The 17,681-nt window shown below is 37.6% G+C and overlaps 1 protein-coding gene and 1 non-coding gene across 2 annotated transcripts in view; both read right to left on the bottom strand.

Moving 5' to 3' along the window:
• LOC124640535 (tRNA (adenine(58)-N(1))-methyltransferase catalytic subunit TRMT61A) overlaps nucleotides 1-17,681 on the bottom strand; it is a 61,532-nt gene that overhangs the window by 8,350 nt on the left and 35,501 nt on the right. The gene's annotated exons all lie outside the window — the stretch shown is intronic.
• On the bottom strand, nucleotides 4,067-4,206 carry LOC124641075. The gene has a single exon (XR_006985631.1). It is a non-coding gene; the product is annotated as a U4 spliceosomal RNA (small nuclear RNA).

The raw sequence follows: 17,681 nt of genomic DNA, 5'->3' as shown, positions 1-17,681 counted from the left end.
AACGGTTACAATATACAAGTGTTATCGGCTGGGCATGTTACCCGTCGCCGCGGTGACAAACGTACTGACGCCGGAGATTTAGACGTCCGTCGGGGAAGGTGGAATGAGTAATAAAACGATGGAAGGATTATTGGAATGATAGGGATAAACGAGTTGGTTTTGATATGAGAGGTAAAGATGGACAGGAGGTGAAGAGTAGGACCATTGAAGCAGTTAGCCGTATAAAATGTAGGGTGTAGACTTAGGCAGACAGAAATCCTAATTTTTGAATAACCGAATGTCAAGAAATCAAGGACTAAAAGAGTTTTCTACGTTTTGAAGTTAGGAATGAAATGCAACTGTGTTATAACGACAATCACCAAAAATGTGCCAGCAGCGGCTGAAAATTACCAAATGTATGTCAATTTTGATGAGTATTTACTGAAATAATTTCCTACTGAACATAATTACATCAATTAAACACTTCCATATTATAATATGCGTGTAAGATTTGATAGTGAAGCAACAAATACGGCTTGTCGCATGTCGTAGATACGGTAAAAAGCGTCGGTAACCGTGTACTCGATAGGACTCACGCAATCGCCACCTGCGCCCGCGCCGACTCGTTCGATGAGCATTTGTCTTCACACTTTGTTACAAATTACTACGACAAGGTGGTACATAGATCGTACTTGCATGTTGACGATTTAAAAGTTGTTGTAGTTGCATGAAATAGCGAGTTTGTGACGAAGAAAGGTAACGTAGTATTTGAAAATGATAAAGACGGCTATAATCAGGAATGAATGGATGAAGTTTGAGAAAAGCCAAAAGAAAAGGTAAATACTTATCCATATTAAGTGACACAAGAAAATGTGATGAAGAGGAGACTGAAAGAAGCATTTGGTGGCTAAACAAGTTCAGTACAACAAAATACGTGATCAAGAATTACACATTTAAATATCTGCAAGCAAACACGCAAACGGCAATTCAAAACCATCATCACTCAATAATCCAACAGCGAGACGCGTGTTTTATTCGATAAAAGGACGATACAATCGGCGCGTCAAGAGTATCGATACATTCGATACTCGATTACGCAACGATTAAATCGAGCGGTATCGTAAATCAATCGAGCTATTACGCTGCCATCTGTCAGTAATGAGAGCGTATGAATCACGCCAGATACCGCCCGCGCTATCATACGCTGAGATTTATATTTGTATGGCTTTTGAGGGATCCTGAATATGTATGAGCAATTGATATAGTTGACGGCCAAGATTTCGATTTGATTTGACCTAAGAACTTTAATTTAGGTCCTGTTTCGCCAACTACTTATCGTTCATGGTACGTATCTGTAATACATCAAAGTATAGTTAGTCTCCCTTCTGTTATTGGCACCTTAATTTTGAACAAAGTTCAAATTTCAAAAGACTATTTACGGAACACCATCTTCTACTTTCAATCACTCGTAAATCTTCTTCCTATATTTATCAATTTTTAGGTACTTTATTAAATTGTTATTATGAACGATCCAAAATAAGCCGGTGCAGTCTACAATAATTTCACGGTTCCATTGCATCTGATTATTGTCACCGCGTCAACACAGCGGCTCCCGGCTGACATTCCTCGCACGCCACCGGCCGGCCGACTCCAAGCCGTCACATATTTTATCACACCACTCAGCCACCTAAATCACTCATTTGCCCATAATGACTCACAACATTACTCGACATTTGGACCCACATAAAATATTCCAAATAAAATTATAAGTTTGATACCCAAATGACGAAAGTACGCAAGGATCCGCAATTAATATTATACTTAGATGTTAAACGCTCAGCCGAGTCTCACAGAGATCGTGGCTGAAACGTCCTTTAATTTCGATAAGTACAGCTTTGATTGATTCCATGTTTTGCAATGCAATGAGCAGACAAAACATTGCCCAATATTTCCTTTGAATAACAAATAAGCTGTCACTTTGTACATGAGAAGTTTGAAGCTAATTAGTGTAATGTAGAGTAAATTCTGGCAGTCGAGCCTTGAACTGAAAACCTGAACTATGCAGATAAGGAATCTGTTGCATAACTCAATTTCGGGTTAGTAAGTTCAGTACGTAATTTTAACACTATAAGCGGTGCAATGGCACGCGTACAGCGGGACCCCCCGTGATGCTAATGCGATTATGCGAACCGAACGATCGATTATCGCTTGAATCGATTGGTAATAAGCGAGCGCTTTCACCGAGTATGAATGTCAAATCATGAGCATAAAATCTGGATCGAAACGTAATCCGGCCGAATGTTTGTATCGATTTAAAATCCTTTTAGTGACGGTCATTTGTTTTAAAAGGCCGGATTACGTTTCAAGTATGATTAAAGGTTATTATAAATATTAATATACAAGACGCCCTTTTTGTGATCGATCACATAACCGAATTCAAAAGAAGATGCTGTCAGTCATCGTGTTGTTAATGGCAAATTAGATTTCTTCTTTGACTTTTTTGTGTTTTATATCCTGCTTTTCATAGCTTTTAGCATGTATTACCTTTCGTCAGGATCCCATTTTTTTTCTACTGTAGGTATCAGGCACTTATCAAAAGCATCTGCGAACTACATAAATAAATACCTTTTTTTTTTTCCGACGTCAAAAATCATCAAATGACCCCTCCCGCTGTGGGTTAGCAGCGGTGAGGGAGTGTCAGACTCTTACTGACTAAAAACCGTCGTGTTCCGTCATAGGCCTTTTATGTACCAGGGCCGCGGTATCTCTTTCGAACAACCCGCAGCCCCGGCAGGTCTTGGCCCTGCTGGGCCCCGCTGGGGTTGCTGACATCTCTTTGAGGAGCGCGTGGAACAACGCGCGCCGTCGACACGGGTCTGTCGTCTAAGTAGACAGAGGGACGATGAGCTACCCGAACTCACCGCCCACAGACCCACGCCTACGGTGGCCGGGAGTCATCTCGCGACACCCGGCGCCCGGGTGTCTACCTGGTCCAGCGCGGCGGCCGGGATGAGAGGTGCGAACTCTCTGGCGTTCCGCCTCCTCCTTCTCGAGCATGACCGCTTCGCAGAAGGAGGCGACGGCATCCCATTCCCTCTGGCCCCGGACCATGGCCTGAACCAGGGCCGGACGTGAGAGGTCGCCGCCGCCCAAAGCCTCGACGAGGACCCGGCGGTGCCCTTTCCATGCGGGGCACACCTGGACTGTGTGGTCCACCGTGTCCTCGGGGCTGTCCGCACAATGGTGACACCCGGGCGCCTCCTCACGACCGATTCGGTGCAGGTACCTCCCGAAACAACCGTGTCCGGTGAAGACCTGCGTCATGCGGTACGTGAAGGCGCCGTGACTCCTCCCGAGCCACTCCTCAAAGAGGGGACTTACCGCCACGATGGTGGCGTGCCCTACATAAATAAATACCTTAGATACAATTTTTGTACTCCAGCTCTAAAAACTAAAATAGACAATGTTTAGCACAGCGGACAACAAGTGCAGACAGCTCCTTTTAAAATCATACACATCCCTAAATGGATTCATTTATTAAAATTGAAGAATGTAATGAAAACTGAGCGTAGGGTGGTGTAACCAAAAAAACATGTTATCATCTGTTGGGAATCACAACATTACATACAAAAACAACTATAACCACAATATAACCTATTTTAATGGATACAATTTCAACAAGTTAGTAAAACCGTGTGCAGTTTACTCAGACAGGCAGATAAATGATGCCTAATACTGGCCCTGCGCAATATTATATTACAAGCAATCCGCTTGATTAATAAGTCATTCATGTGTCAAATGTACAGGTTAATGATAGCCTACAAAAATCATGTTAAGTCTGAATTTATCTGCCGAAGATTTTATTGAATAACTTGTCTTTTATATACATATTTTTTTCATTCCTTTACAGAACTATACGGATTTGGTTTTTATTTTTTCAGCCTGAACTATGGAGATTGAAATCTAAATTATTTATAACGATATTCTCTACGTTTGACCGAAAATATAAAACCGGCTTTAGTTTTAGCAAATGGTCTGCAGATGTCGCTGCTGTGTTGCCAGCTAGCTTTTTTCAAGGTATTCTCAGGCCAATTACGGCCGCTCAAAAATTGCCATCGCGGACGGTATTTCACGTCCACACGGCGGGGTATTGGTAAAGTTTTCAACTAGCAATAATCGCACCTCGGATTAACCTCATTGGTTACGATATTGCCTCTGCGCAAAGTTAACTTGAAAGAAGTTCGCGGCCGACCCAACCAAATCGTTGTAACGAAACCATAGCGCGATCTAACTCGATCCCAACGCCATCTATCGAGGTGAGGTGTAAACTTTTTCGGGTACGAGCTTGCAGACTGAAAATATTTTATGAAATAATTTGAATGTATAATTATGTTTAGTGCATAAAAATATTTTTACAAGGATAAAAATATTTTTATTACATTTGGAGTAGACTTCGCTTGTTCGATTACTTTTTACATAGAATTGGGGTAGTTGTTGTACATACTACTGGGTGAGGTGATGATTATGTTGGTACTACGATGTACATATGTACCTATGTGCTTTGATTTAACTTTTACCATGTATTAAAAAATGACAAGAAATAGTCACTATATAAAAAATTAAAACAATTTCTATTTTTTTCTAATTATAGTCGGCAATGACAAAGGCCCATTGCTAAGCGCATCGAATGCATTTCGGCTGCGAAAATAGTTGCACGTAGACATTTCTCAGAGCGTCGTGAATGGGACGGTGTCGGTCACGACCTCATTGTGACGATTTTTTGTCGGGTCGTGACGCTTTGCCTTCCGTGTCGGAGGTCGGATGGTCGGCCCGGTCTCCATTGACGTCCGATAAGGATTAGATACGATTTTAGATGTAAGTACAAAGATAAATAATTTATTTTAAAGATAACAGTTTTAATTTTTTACACATTATTATATTCTAATCTAATCTTTTGCAACAAGGAAAGTGGTTCCGAAAAATTCCACCAGGTGGCGCTTTAGTCACGACCTCTACAATTCGGTGAAAATTATTGTCTTAATTTCGTCGTATCAATGTTTCATATATTCTAAAGAGTTTATAAAAATATAAATGGAGTACAACAAACAAAGATTTATTCTTATAAATTAACATTTTTATAAGCTTTTCTTTTTCTATTTCCACATGTCGACAGCAATGGAAACAGACAGGTCGTCGGTCGGCAGCTGCGGCGTGACCCGACGCGGTCCAGCGGCCACGCTCCCCCCCTCTCCGACTCTTCAATGAACCTCTACAGTTACCCTCTCTCAGATACTCCATAAAAAGCCCTAACATTCCCTCAAATCCCATGAAATCCAACCAATCCTTTTGTTTTGATAACCGTGCAATCACGACCATCATTCCAGTATTACGTTTTTGTATTAAAAGCTTGACTATTGTTTGTTATTTTTGTGCGAAACATTCTTTTTGGAAAGTCTTATTTTGATAAGGCCAATTGACTTCCTAGAACGGCTTTACAATGTTTTTTTGTATCGTTGACAGACCGTGGCGGTTATGACTTTATTAACCTGGGTCGTTCATTGTAGTTTAACGCATAAAAGGGGTCGAATCTAAAGTATTGTTGCTTGCTTTTTGTTAAATATTATCTGGTCTAAAATGAATTGAATTGATAGCGTTATAAATTGTTGCTTTATTTTATTGTATTTCTGGTGAAAAGTAATTTATGTTGCATCTTAGAAATGCAGTATTCCGGGAATTTTTATGTACAGGTTTAAGGAAAGAAAATAAAAAGCTGAGAGAGGGATATTTAGACGAATATCGAAGATTCACAACACAGAGCATATTTTTTCAATTTTCTCAGAAAACTGCGCAATGGAAAATAATAACCATAATTGCATCTATAACCCACACAGATACAAAAACCAACGACAATACCAATAGTACTACGGATACCGATACCATTACAGCATTCGATACCAATCGACTGCATCGAGATCTGTCTCATGGCGATCATTAATCTGACCGGGTCCATTGATCTAATGACCGGGTCAAACAAAGGCGCCCAAATGAGATCAGTTAGTTACTACTTGAGCAATCTTTTGTTTCATATCAATGCAATTGGAACCATGTAATGGTAATGATTTGAAACAATAGCATTTGTTGCAATAATTTTAATTGATTTTTGTTTGCCGATGGAATTTTGATTTGGGGTGGTCTGTTGTTGAGTTTTCTTGAGAAATAGCTGTAGATACAGTTCGCACCAAATATCTTTGCAATTCTAAACTTAGCCATTCGATAAAGTCAATAGTAGTCATCTTCGGACAAGCAAAGCTTTTCGACAATATGAACAAGTGAGCAAGGAGTTCAAAATTGCCAAATTATTTGTAAACTGTAAGTTTTATTGGGCGTGTTATCTGAAAGGGGTTAATTGCCTCTCCATAGTTTAAATAAGATTTTTAAAATTAGTTTGCATGATAATTTCGACAGTAGGTATCATAATTTCATCAGTGATATAATTTCTTTACGCATACTTGAGCAACTGGATGCGTGATCGAACTGTCGAAGAGACACATTTCAATTACTGATAGCAAAGCCAAGTGATGACTATTGGGCTGCAAGTCATAAGAGGTGTAGTACAGGAGAATTCAAATTTGGATGAAATGAAGGTGAAAGTACCTATTGATAATATATAACAGCTTTTGAAAGACCTGAAGTCAATAGGCAAACAGCCTAACAGTCGGGAGATAAATGCAGTGAATAAAACTGGCAGGATTGTTTAGTTATTTGGGACATTCAGAATGAAACTTGCATGGGAATGATAGTTAGTAAATCCACTTATAGACAGACGGCATGCAAATTTATAATAATCAAAAAAGTGTTGTTCGGGTACACCTAAGTGACAACAGTAACATTTTTGCCTAATTTTGATTTGTGCCTAAGCACGGAACCACGTACATGGTACTAAATTATGGGTTAGGTATGTGATAGAAATGTAGGTGAGTAGGCAATAATCATAACTATAAAATATTTAAAGCTCATTTAGAGAGCAGTTACAATTAAGATTTGCTTTTCACAACATTTTCTCAAGTTGTAAAATGTTATCTTTTACACAACTTTATTCTATTCTACATTCCTAACACCCACGCCGTTTGTAATAGTTTATTAATTGCTAGTTAACTTTCCATTAAACTGCTTTTCAGTAAACTGTTTTAGATAAAGTCGTTAAAATTTTAAAGCCTCTTAATATTACGGAATAGGGTAAAGCCATTTCGTTGTGACGAAATTATGTGTTATAGAAAATGGAAACTATGCCTTAACATCGATTTCATTTTACCAAATATGTACCTGCTGAACCATTCGAGACTTACAATGTAATAAAATTTTTAGTTGTATTTTCGACATAAGTAAATATGATTACTGATATTTCACAGAAGTCAAGGATACTGCAATACTTAAGTCATCTTTCAAGTAGCAGTCTTCAACAGCAACTATGATGCTTCAGCTTTCAAGTACAATAAGCTGATAACACTTAATTTAACTTGGAACCATAATACATAGCCAATATTAATTTCCAAAACTCCAATCCAATCTCTCAAGTATGAGGGCGCGGGTTCGATCCCAGGTCAGGCAAGTACCAATGCAACTTTTCTAAGTCTGTATGTATTTTCTAAGTATATCTTAGACACCATTGGCTGTGTTTCGGATGGCACGTTAAACTGTAGGTCCCGGCTGTCATTGAACATCCTTGGCAGTCGTTACGGGTAGTCAGAAGCCAGTAAGTCTGACACCAGTCTAACCAAGGGGTATCGGGTTGCCCGGGTAACTGGGTTGAGGAGGTCAGATAGGCAGTCGCTTCTTGTAAAGCACTGGTACTCAGCTGAATCCGGTTAGACTGGAAGCCGACCCCAACATGATTGGGAAAAAGGCTCGGAGGATGATGATTCATTTCCAAAACTAAATTATCTAGGAACCCTAGTTAATAAGTTTATAAATTACACCATCCCCTTGCCGAAGAGACAATGGGTACGAAGCAGTTACTAGATCGGGGTCAGGTCGGGTCACGAGCGACGGTCCCGCAACTTTTGGCTCGCTATGAGAAGTGGCTTAACTTTGACTTAGGCTGCAACAATGGGACAGTTTCTTCAAGTAGTCCTGGTTAGAAAGCTGTAAAAGCTGTGTGGAAATAGGGATGCTAGATTAAAAAAAATACAAGTTTCAATGTTTTGTGCGGGGGAATAGGGTATAGGACGACCTGGTCTGTTACTAGAAGTAAGATAAAACACAAGTGCATCTATCGACTAAAACCCTTGATTAAACAAAGCTTTCTGCAAACAATTTCAGTGTAGTCTTCAAATGCACTCGTTTGATTCAACAAACAGAGGTAGCCTTGTGAACGAAACTTAGCATGCTCGCGGTTATATAGTCTCAGAAAGTTTTGAAGTTTCAGAATTAAAGATTTTAAAGGTCTGAATGTAAAGAAGGCGGATATTATCACCGCCCAAATAAACTTAAAAGAGTGGTAGCACATTTCAACACCCGCTTATACAACATCTCACGCCCACAGATGTCAGCTCCCTACGAATGTCTGTCACTCAATCCAACCACTTTCATATCGTGAATAATCGTGATACAAGGATATTAATAGCGACTGTGTAATTTCTATCCGGTTGAACCCACGAATACCATTGTTTGGACCGCGGACACACGATCGATCACAATTACGGATGTGGTGCTTAATCATATTTATTCAATTAATTAATTTCAATAAGACCAAGGTGAATGGTGTTCGTGTGAGGTTGCTTACATTCCAACAATGTAAGAGGTAATTGTTTTAGATCGGATTTTAATTCTTCTGGGTCCGTTTACTGGAACCTTATTTTTAAACAGGATTTAAAATAATTCATTTTGATATTTTTCAATTATTTATATGACTTGCTTTACCTTATAGATAGATGCGGATTAAAGACTTTAATGATGTCCTTTTCATATCTTAAAGCAGTTAACTGCACTTAAAAATGATTCAATAATGCGAACAAACACTAAAACCGCAGCATAAATTGAAACAATGTACAAGTGTGAGCGAGTGACAGCTTACAAAACGTAACAAAATGTCACATAGAGAAAATAAATCGCGGGCGAAAATAAAGCATTTCGCCCGTGTCCCCGTTTCGCGGACTTCGAGCGTCGCTGTTGCTCGCACCACCATCTTGATACGGTTCAGCGTTCGTGGGAACACACCTCTTGGAGAGCTAATTTATTGCCTAGCGTTGCACTACATGGGACTGACGACTCTATCCCGCCTGCCAAGGCATTACCTCGTAAATTCACATCGCAAATGAGAGCTAGCGAGCCGAAATCCACAAGTGCGCTGTCAAACGATGCTACGTTGTCGCTGCTATTGAGTTATACAGTTGAGCAATGCTAAGCAAATTGTTAATGTTGTTCTGTTTGAATAGCGTCTAGTATTTTTGTGTTCCTGTTCGGTGTTATGGTTGTATGGCCAGTGTGCTGCAATAACTAGCTGGGTTTTGGCTATGTTCGTATTTGTTAACTACAAGCTATTTCCTTAGAAGACCCTGATGTAATAAGTAGTTAGAGTTATTCAGGTAGCTTCACCGCTAGCAAAACAAAATTAACGAGAATATCACTGACTGCCGTAAATACTAATCACGTGCACCTTACAACCGAAAACCGTTCAACAAACAAAAGTTTTTCAATTTCGCCACTTCGGACACTAAGCAGATAAATCCTAATTCCGCGTTCAAACTTTACCAAGAATTTCGTAACCGCACACCTGTTACTAACAATTGAAAACCGAGTACCATACCGTAGCCATAAAATTGTGTAACCAAAACCATATATCACAGAGTATCATCCTTTGCGAATCAGATTAAGCAGTAAATTGAGTCAAACCGCTCACTAACCGGTGGCATAAATAAATACGAGCGTGCCAAATGATGCACGATTCGCACTTTACTTTAATCATTTACACAATTGGTGTAGTCTAAAGGTGTTATTAGACAATCATAACATTAGAACAGAACAAAAAATCCTGATAGAACTTAACATAACTTCAGTTAAGTAATGAAGATCTTTGATCAATAGAAACCAAATGCACTCTAAACAAACTTCTGAAATAAAATCTAGACAATACTTTAAATTCATTCTTAAATCTATCATTAAACCTCTCACTTACATTAACATTTCCCATCAACATCAAACCCTTTCAGATATATTATTAAATTCCTCGGCTCATCGATCTAACGCGCCATAACAATAGTTCAAGCTCATAAGTCTAGGAGGATCATCTCATAAATATACTTGTACAATGGTGTGATTGCGATCCACGATGATGTAATCACCAACGCTAGGTACACTGATCAGGAGAAGATGACTTAACGAGGAAGATAGTTCAATTTTACAGTATCGCTTTTAAAGCTCGTCATTCAGACTGCCTGTGGGACTGTGTGGTTCGAATTATTGGCAATGCCATCAAAATGCAAACGTATGTGAAATTCAGACTATATCCGTAGGCTTTGATGATATCGATTTTATTTATGTTTTGATATAGAAAAGGAAAATCGAGTAAATCCTTCAGATTTTAAATGTGGCCGAAGGCATCGATTAAATCCTTTTAATGAAATGTGGCCTGATTGATGCATTTGTGAATAGACACACCCAAATTATCTTACGCCTTTTTTGTATCTGTTACTGTCCATGTATTCTTGTTCCTAGAAGTGGATACTGATGTATTGTATAGGACTATGTACTTACACAATGTTCAAGATCGAATACACATTTCCATTAAACTCTGAATAGACTCGAACATAACAATTTGTCGTACTAAGAATTCATGCAATATCAACATGTTGGAACATATAGAATCGATTTCCGCACTCAAATACACAGATTTGTCTCACATAGCGTACCTTGACATTCACATTTCCGAGCGTTGTACTACATTAAGGTTTGTTTACAATGAACTTCTAACTCGTTGACGACCAGAACCCATTGATGTATGTGAATTACAGATATTTGTATATATTGTGAAACTAAAACACAAACTAGTACAGCCTTTGAAACCAATGAGATAGTTGTTCTTCAAGCAATGGAACACAACTTTAATTCTGAATTAAGAAATTCTGAACGAAAGCTCTCAAAGCTTTTAAAACCCTTGAAAAAAAAAGAATATGTAGAGTAATATGAGATATAATAATATGAGATCGAGAGGGTTCACGATATTTTTGAATTGACGATTAAGAAAATTGGTTACTTTGAAGTTGGTTAGATTATTTTGGAATAATACCATAGAATAAATTTTATTACGTAAAGGTAACATAAATTGAGAATAATAAGTGAGCAATAATACACCTAAGCTACTATAAACATTCCTTTAGGCTCAAGTTCAGCGTTTGATTCCGTGTCTCGTGTCATTGATGTAGACGTCCATTTCACATGTAGAAACCAGCCCGGTACAGCGCACAACATCTCACATGCTTGTATTACATCAGCTGGTAATAAATACTTCTTGCTCTGGACTTCAATGTGGGAATATCGACAGTTTACCATACTCAACATTGGCTGTTATGGGACATAATGGCGTAATGTTTTCATTTTTACCAATGGTTCGCTGTTGTATGTCATCATCTGAATTTAAGTCATTAAGTTTTAAGTCAAGTAAGACTATCTTCACACCAAAATTATGTCAATGGCAGATAGACTGCGGCTGGAGAAAAATATTTTCCGGAATTATTTGATTCAGACTAATTTATAAACTAGCTAGGGCACATAATTTAAGTCTCACGCGACTGAATGAATTTTATGGCTATAAATACAAAAGTTCACTTATTTGCATATGAAGTATAAATTTATCGAACGATATGCAGTCAATTGCAAGTAAATGATGAAAACGAATATATTGACAAAATAAACGATGGAGATATAAATATTTCATCTATAAATAATGACTGTTACTTGGCTGTAAATGTCCAAGTTATGAGTGTCTACTCGACATGTGTTTTACATTCAATCTTAAAGCAATATATGTAGGTCGTAACGTTTGAATTGCTCGAAGACATTGGGACGCAGCTAATTATTTAGAGAATATAAAATTTGTTGTGACTTGTACGTCGTAAAATAATGATATGAGTAGTAAAATCAACGGAGGGGAATGAGAAATGGTACATGTTACAGCAGAAAATAGTATATTTGATCCAGCATACACAAACTATCGATAGTGAAAAGAACACTTAAGGGTCTAAAACTTTTGATGCTCTCATTTGCAATTTCCAAACGACCTATTGAAAATAAGTTTACCCCATAAATAAGAAATATCGCTGAAAGGTAATTACCACAATTACATCTAACAACAGACTGATTGTTGATCTACGTTATATTCACAGTAATTATCTCCTACTCAAAACACAATCCAACTCAATCCCGGCTAGCAATTACACTATATTACAAGTGTCCTAAGATTTGTGTGACAGCGATTTTAACTGACCGCTACAGAAACATTAAGGTAGTTTACTTTCTATTACGAAGCAGCAGCCTCTATTAAGGTATCTGATTGAGAAGAGTAGATTCAATATATCTTGCGGGGCGTTAATAGCGAGGAACTATCGACTAGCCTATTATTTTGTCAAGTTGGGATTTATAGATTACCTCGCGTAACGGTATAGCCTGTCTGAGTCCTATGAACATTTGCCAGTGTATGCTCTTATATAGGGCGTCTGGTCTCAGATACTATCAAACAGGATAAGGACTAAAGTAAAGGTTACTTGTGTTCTGGGAATGGATTGAGTTAGTGTAAGCTTTCGATTGGGTAACTGTTGTTCTGTTGGCAAAGAACGTTTACAAGCGTTTCATATTTCAGACTCAATCTGTAGGGCTGATCTGGACGTCTTTGGGAATCGGGTTAGTTTTGTGGAAAGTTGGTTGATCTCTCATTCATTACAATAAAAGTCGAGCAGGATAGATACAGCAGTTTTTTATAAAGCAATTTATTCTTGTGCGTGGTTATTTGTAATACTAATAGTGTTCACGCGAATAAATCTAAATTCAATTTCAGTTCCGTTACAAATATCAATATCGAGCAGTAAAGTTTTTTCGTCTCACTAACAAGCACGACCCAACGATAGATGTTTATCACAGAATCTGTCCATTGCTTTACGAGACACCTCTAACCCCGTCACTATCGGAATGTGAATTCAATGATTTGAAATTCTAAAATTCTGAATTAACATTCCACGATCGATACAGTTGGTCCAATTTCGAGTTTTAATCAAATAATTTGGTGTTGTACACTGGGTTGTATAAGTTTTAACACAAGAGCCGTAACGAGCGATTTCACGGCGCGAGCGCATCCTTTCGCCACGGCTGTCGGCCCTCGATCACGCCGCCATCTTGGCTGCGCGTGCGACAGATACGTTGCGTCACATGCGCCAACAATATAGAGAGGATCGTGTTACACTGCCCTAAATCTCCTTTGTTCTTTGATTTGCATGTATAGATCTCTTAGTAGAGTTGTACAATATTGTTGCTGGTTTGAATTTAGCTGGTTGATATTCTTAAGAATAGGTCTATTCAGTCGCATTACCGGATGCAACAGAAGAAGTGATTTAATGTGCAATTGACCATTCTTGATAGGTCAGACAGGTTTATTAGACAGTAAATTCTAAGGATCAAAATGGTCATGATATCATTAAAAATATTTAGCATTCCAACACAGTTTGCTACTTTGTAGCACTTATAAATCATCGATTAATTGGATTTCATTTAGTCGAGATAATATCTTAACAATGAATGCGGGCGCGATTTTCTCAATGACAACTGTAAGACCATTAATGTAAATCCGTAATTATTTAGTAATTCTTTGGTTTTTGAGGTTATATAGGTACAATAATAGAACTGTCATTGTATATTTATTTAAGACCGAGCTCTACACAAGATTTTAATCCGCCATTATTCAAATACAAGTTCTGTCAACAACCAATTTTCCCCCTTAAATGTATTACCAAATAAGTTAAGTGGTCTTATTTTTAAGAGTGATTCACCTATCAAACGATTTATTAATTTACATTTTATTAGAATCAGTCGATATGTACAAAAATCGCAATTCCGACACTACATCAGCAGATTACAACACAGAAATCCATCCATCAACACACAATACATAACCAAATTGTCACTCATCAAAGCAATTTCAGCTAGCATTCACAAAATGGAGCCACAACCGGTGTCCCACAGGGGACAATGTTTGGACACGCGCACTCTCGCGACAGCGACAATGAGTTGCGTCTCGATCGCGCGATTAGATCGTATCTGTGCGCACGCGCCGAGCCCCGGTTTAGATTGGACCGTGAAATTAAAAGCGATTTATAGTTGTGCTTAATGGTTCCACGGATTAATTGTTCGAAACGTTGTTTAATGTAAGATTATTTATTTAAGTGGGTATTGAATGGGATTTGTGGGGAATGATTGAATTTGATATCTGTTTATGTGATTTGTTAAGATTTTGTACCTCTTTTGTGCTTTGAGGTTTGGCGTTGTTGTTATCTGTTAGGTATATCTAGTAGCTAACACTATGATTTACATGCCCGAATCATTACGGATATTCTCTAAATTAAATTGTAATGTGTGATTGCCGTTTAATGTCTTCAGGATCAAATGGTAACCTAAATTTAGACAAGAAAAGTTCAAACTCGCGCTTTATTTGAGAGGGCTTAAAATAATAATTGCTACCTACGAAAGCTTAGCTAATCGTTCGCCGCTAATGCAAGAGACGTCACATAACATTTCCAACAACAAAGTCACTTTCTAAATTCAACAAAATGGAAATATCACACTGACTTATATCACAATCAAGCCTACAATTGATGCTGTATATTTTTTTTATCTGCCACAAGAATGACAACATGATGCGTTTCGATTGTGCGGGTCTGTGCTTGACTTGACAGTCTAAGATACAGTCGATATCAGTCAGTTGTACTCTTTATCGCATCACCAATCTTGTTCTATTGACTATTTGAGCTGTTCAAAGTTTGAAGGGTCCTTACAACATGAATTAGAGATAACGTTGCTATTATGCGTTTAGTTAAAACTTTAACTAGTGTATATTCTTCTTAGTAGTCAATCTTAAAATTAAAATACTATAAAAAAGTTCATGTCTCCCTAACTTAAAATAAACCGGCCAAGTGCGAGTCGGACTCGCGCACCGAGGGTTCCGTACAAATGCTGTATAGATAAAAAGTGAGTTTCGCGCCAACCGTTCAGTTTAGAACAATCGTTATGGTTTTTGGTTAATTTAAACATAGTTATGGTAATTTCGTGAGAGTCAAAATAGTTAATATTTTTTATTTTATAATATAACTAAAATAGTAGGCCAGTACCTTGTAAAAGTTATTTTATTGAAGTTATTTATATACAACATTTTATAGTCATCATTCAGAAATCTGATTGAAAATAACTAATTATGTCTTAAAGGTCATGGGGCATATCTGACCCGCTTTGTAAAAAGTGGCGGACATGAATCAAAGTCGTTTTAAATCGTGGAGAATGGTATGACGTTTCTTTGAATATAAATATTTTATTAAAATTCCATGGAGACGAATGTCCAGGATCGTTTGAAAAATATAAAAGACAAGCAGTTTCAGAGGATTGTACAGGTTGCAATGCTAGTTTTTATTGGTAAAGACATTTCATAAAGAAGGAAGGTGCCAATCCGGATGACCAGGATCTGATGAGGATCTGGAAACCCAGAGAAATCGAGGGCAACTCTTGAATATTGTAGGCACGCATCGAGTCATAACCAGACATGTGAGTGTATTTTTGAGGGTACTGGTAAACTGAAGGTTTGGAGCTGATTTGATTATGGAGACTACAGAGAGTCAAGGGAACTCCCGAACGGTATGTTGCAACTACCACGTGTTTGGGCTTATTTTATTCGTATTGGCGAAGACTTTCCACAAAGATAGGTTTGACTGCCATTGTGGGATCGACAGCTAAGATCAGATATAGTTATGGGAACTCCTTTACAATTTATAATGTAACCTTGTGTTGGAGCTTATTTTATTTTAGGTGATGAGAATTCACTACTAACTTGGGTTAAAGCAGCCATTGCAGGAATGGGATCTTTAATTTTTTAGGGATTAATCACCTAAAGAGCCCCAGTTTCAGGTTTTTTTCCGCCTGGTTTCTAGAGCCTTGACAAAAGTGTAATTCTGTCCCTTTCTTTGTTTTATAAAGTCGGCATTATTTTATTTTGTAGCATTTTACAAACAAATCCAACTTCAAACATATAAAAAAGCAACAAGAAAACAAAAGCAAGAAAGAAATTAAAAAGATGTTAGGTGCATCGGTCTAGAAGTCGGTGTCTAGAGGATGCATCTATATTTATTTGACCACCGAGATCTAGACCGATGCATATAAACAGTTTTCTTGTTGTTTTAGAAGTTGTTTTTTTTTTTTTGTAAAAAGTTTTTATTTTTATAACTTTTGTGAAAAGTTCTCGTCAATACGACTAATATAAGCCCAAACACGACGTAACTAAAACATACTGTTGAGGAGTTCTCTCGACTTTCTCACGTCTCCATCATCAGGTAAGCTCTAAACCTTCACTGTTTGACAGTATCACCAGACATACATCTGAGAATCAAGTTTTAATCCTATGCATGCCTACAATTTCTGATAGTTGCCCTCGATTTCTCAGGATTTCCATCATCAGATCCTGACCTGATGACAATGGAAATAAACGGCGAGTATACTCTTTCACTACAAAGAAATGATTTCTCAATTCCGTCAAACTTGGTCGTTTAAATTCCCCATTGAAATGAGGAAAATATTTAATGTTTACACCTGATTTTCTCTAGATTCCCATGGTTCACATTGATGCGACTAATGCCATAGTAAATCAGAGCCTTTATCATTATACTGTGCTATATTTCGTTCGTATCCGCCGTGGGTATGGTTTTCATACTAAGGTGCCCAATGACCATTGAATGATTTAAAATTTTTCACAGTTTAGAGGCCATTATATTTAAGAAGTGTTTGATATGAATTTCACTTTTTATTCAAAACGTTAATATCTCTACGCGTTCATGTGAAAAAGGGTAGGTAGTAAGTTTATAATTATTAAAAAAATATTTTATGTCATGTAAGCAAAAATAATATTTTAATATTTTATGTAACTTCAAATTTATCATTTTCGCAATTTTTCCTTTATCTGTACTATATAACGTTGCTTCGTGCCGAATTTTAAGATTCTGAGTTCACGGGAAGTACCTTGTAGGTTTTGATTCCCTAGCGTGTGACGGAAATTCGTCTAAGGTGTCGGTAAAACTGCTGTATCTTTTGATCGCGTTAACTTAGAAGTTTGATTTTTTCATTGCTTAAAGGGACAATAGACCTAGGTATTTGGTATAAATTTCAATTTGGTACCTTTATTCGTTCGTGAGAAATAAGGTAGTAAGTTTCATTTTATAAAAATATTTTTTTTATATTATATAACAAAAAAAATGAGATTTTCGCAATTTTTCCTATATTTGCATTATATAACAATGCTTCATGCCAAATTTCAAGATTCTGAGTTTACGGGAAGTACCCTGTAGGTTTTGATTCCTTTGCGAGTGTCGAGAATTTGTTGAAAATATCGACATAATCGGTTGTATCTTTTGATTGGCTTGGCTTAGAAGCTTGATATTTTCACAGCCTAAAGGGACAATAGA

This window comes from Helicoverpa zea, chromosome 21 (assembly GCF_022581195.2).
Source record: "Helicoverpa zea isolate HzStark_Cry1AcR chromosome 21, ilHelZeax1.1, whole genome shotgun sequence".
Lineage (NCBI taxonomy): Eukaryota > Metazoa > Arthropoda > Insecta > Lepidoptera > Noctuidae > Helicoverpa > Helicoverpa zea.
Note: the sequence above shows the minus strand (reverse complement) of the source record. Positions and strands in the feature narration are given on the sequence as shown.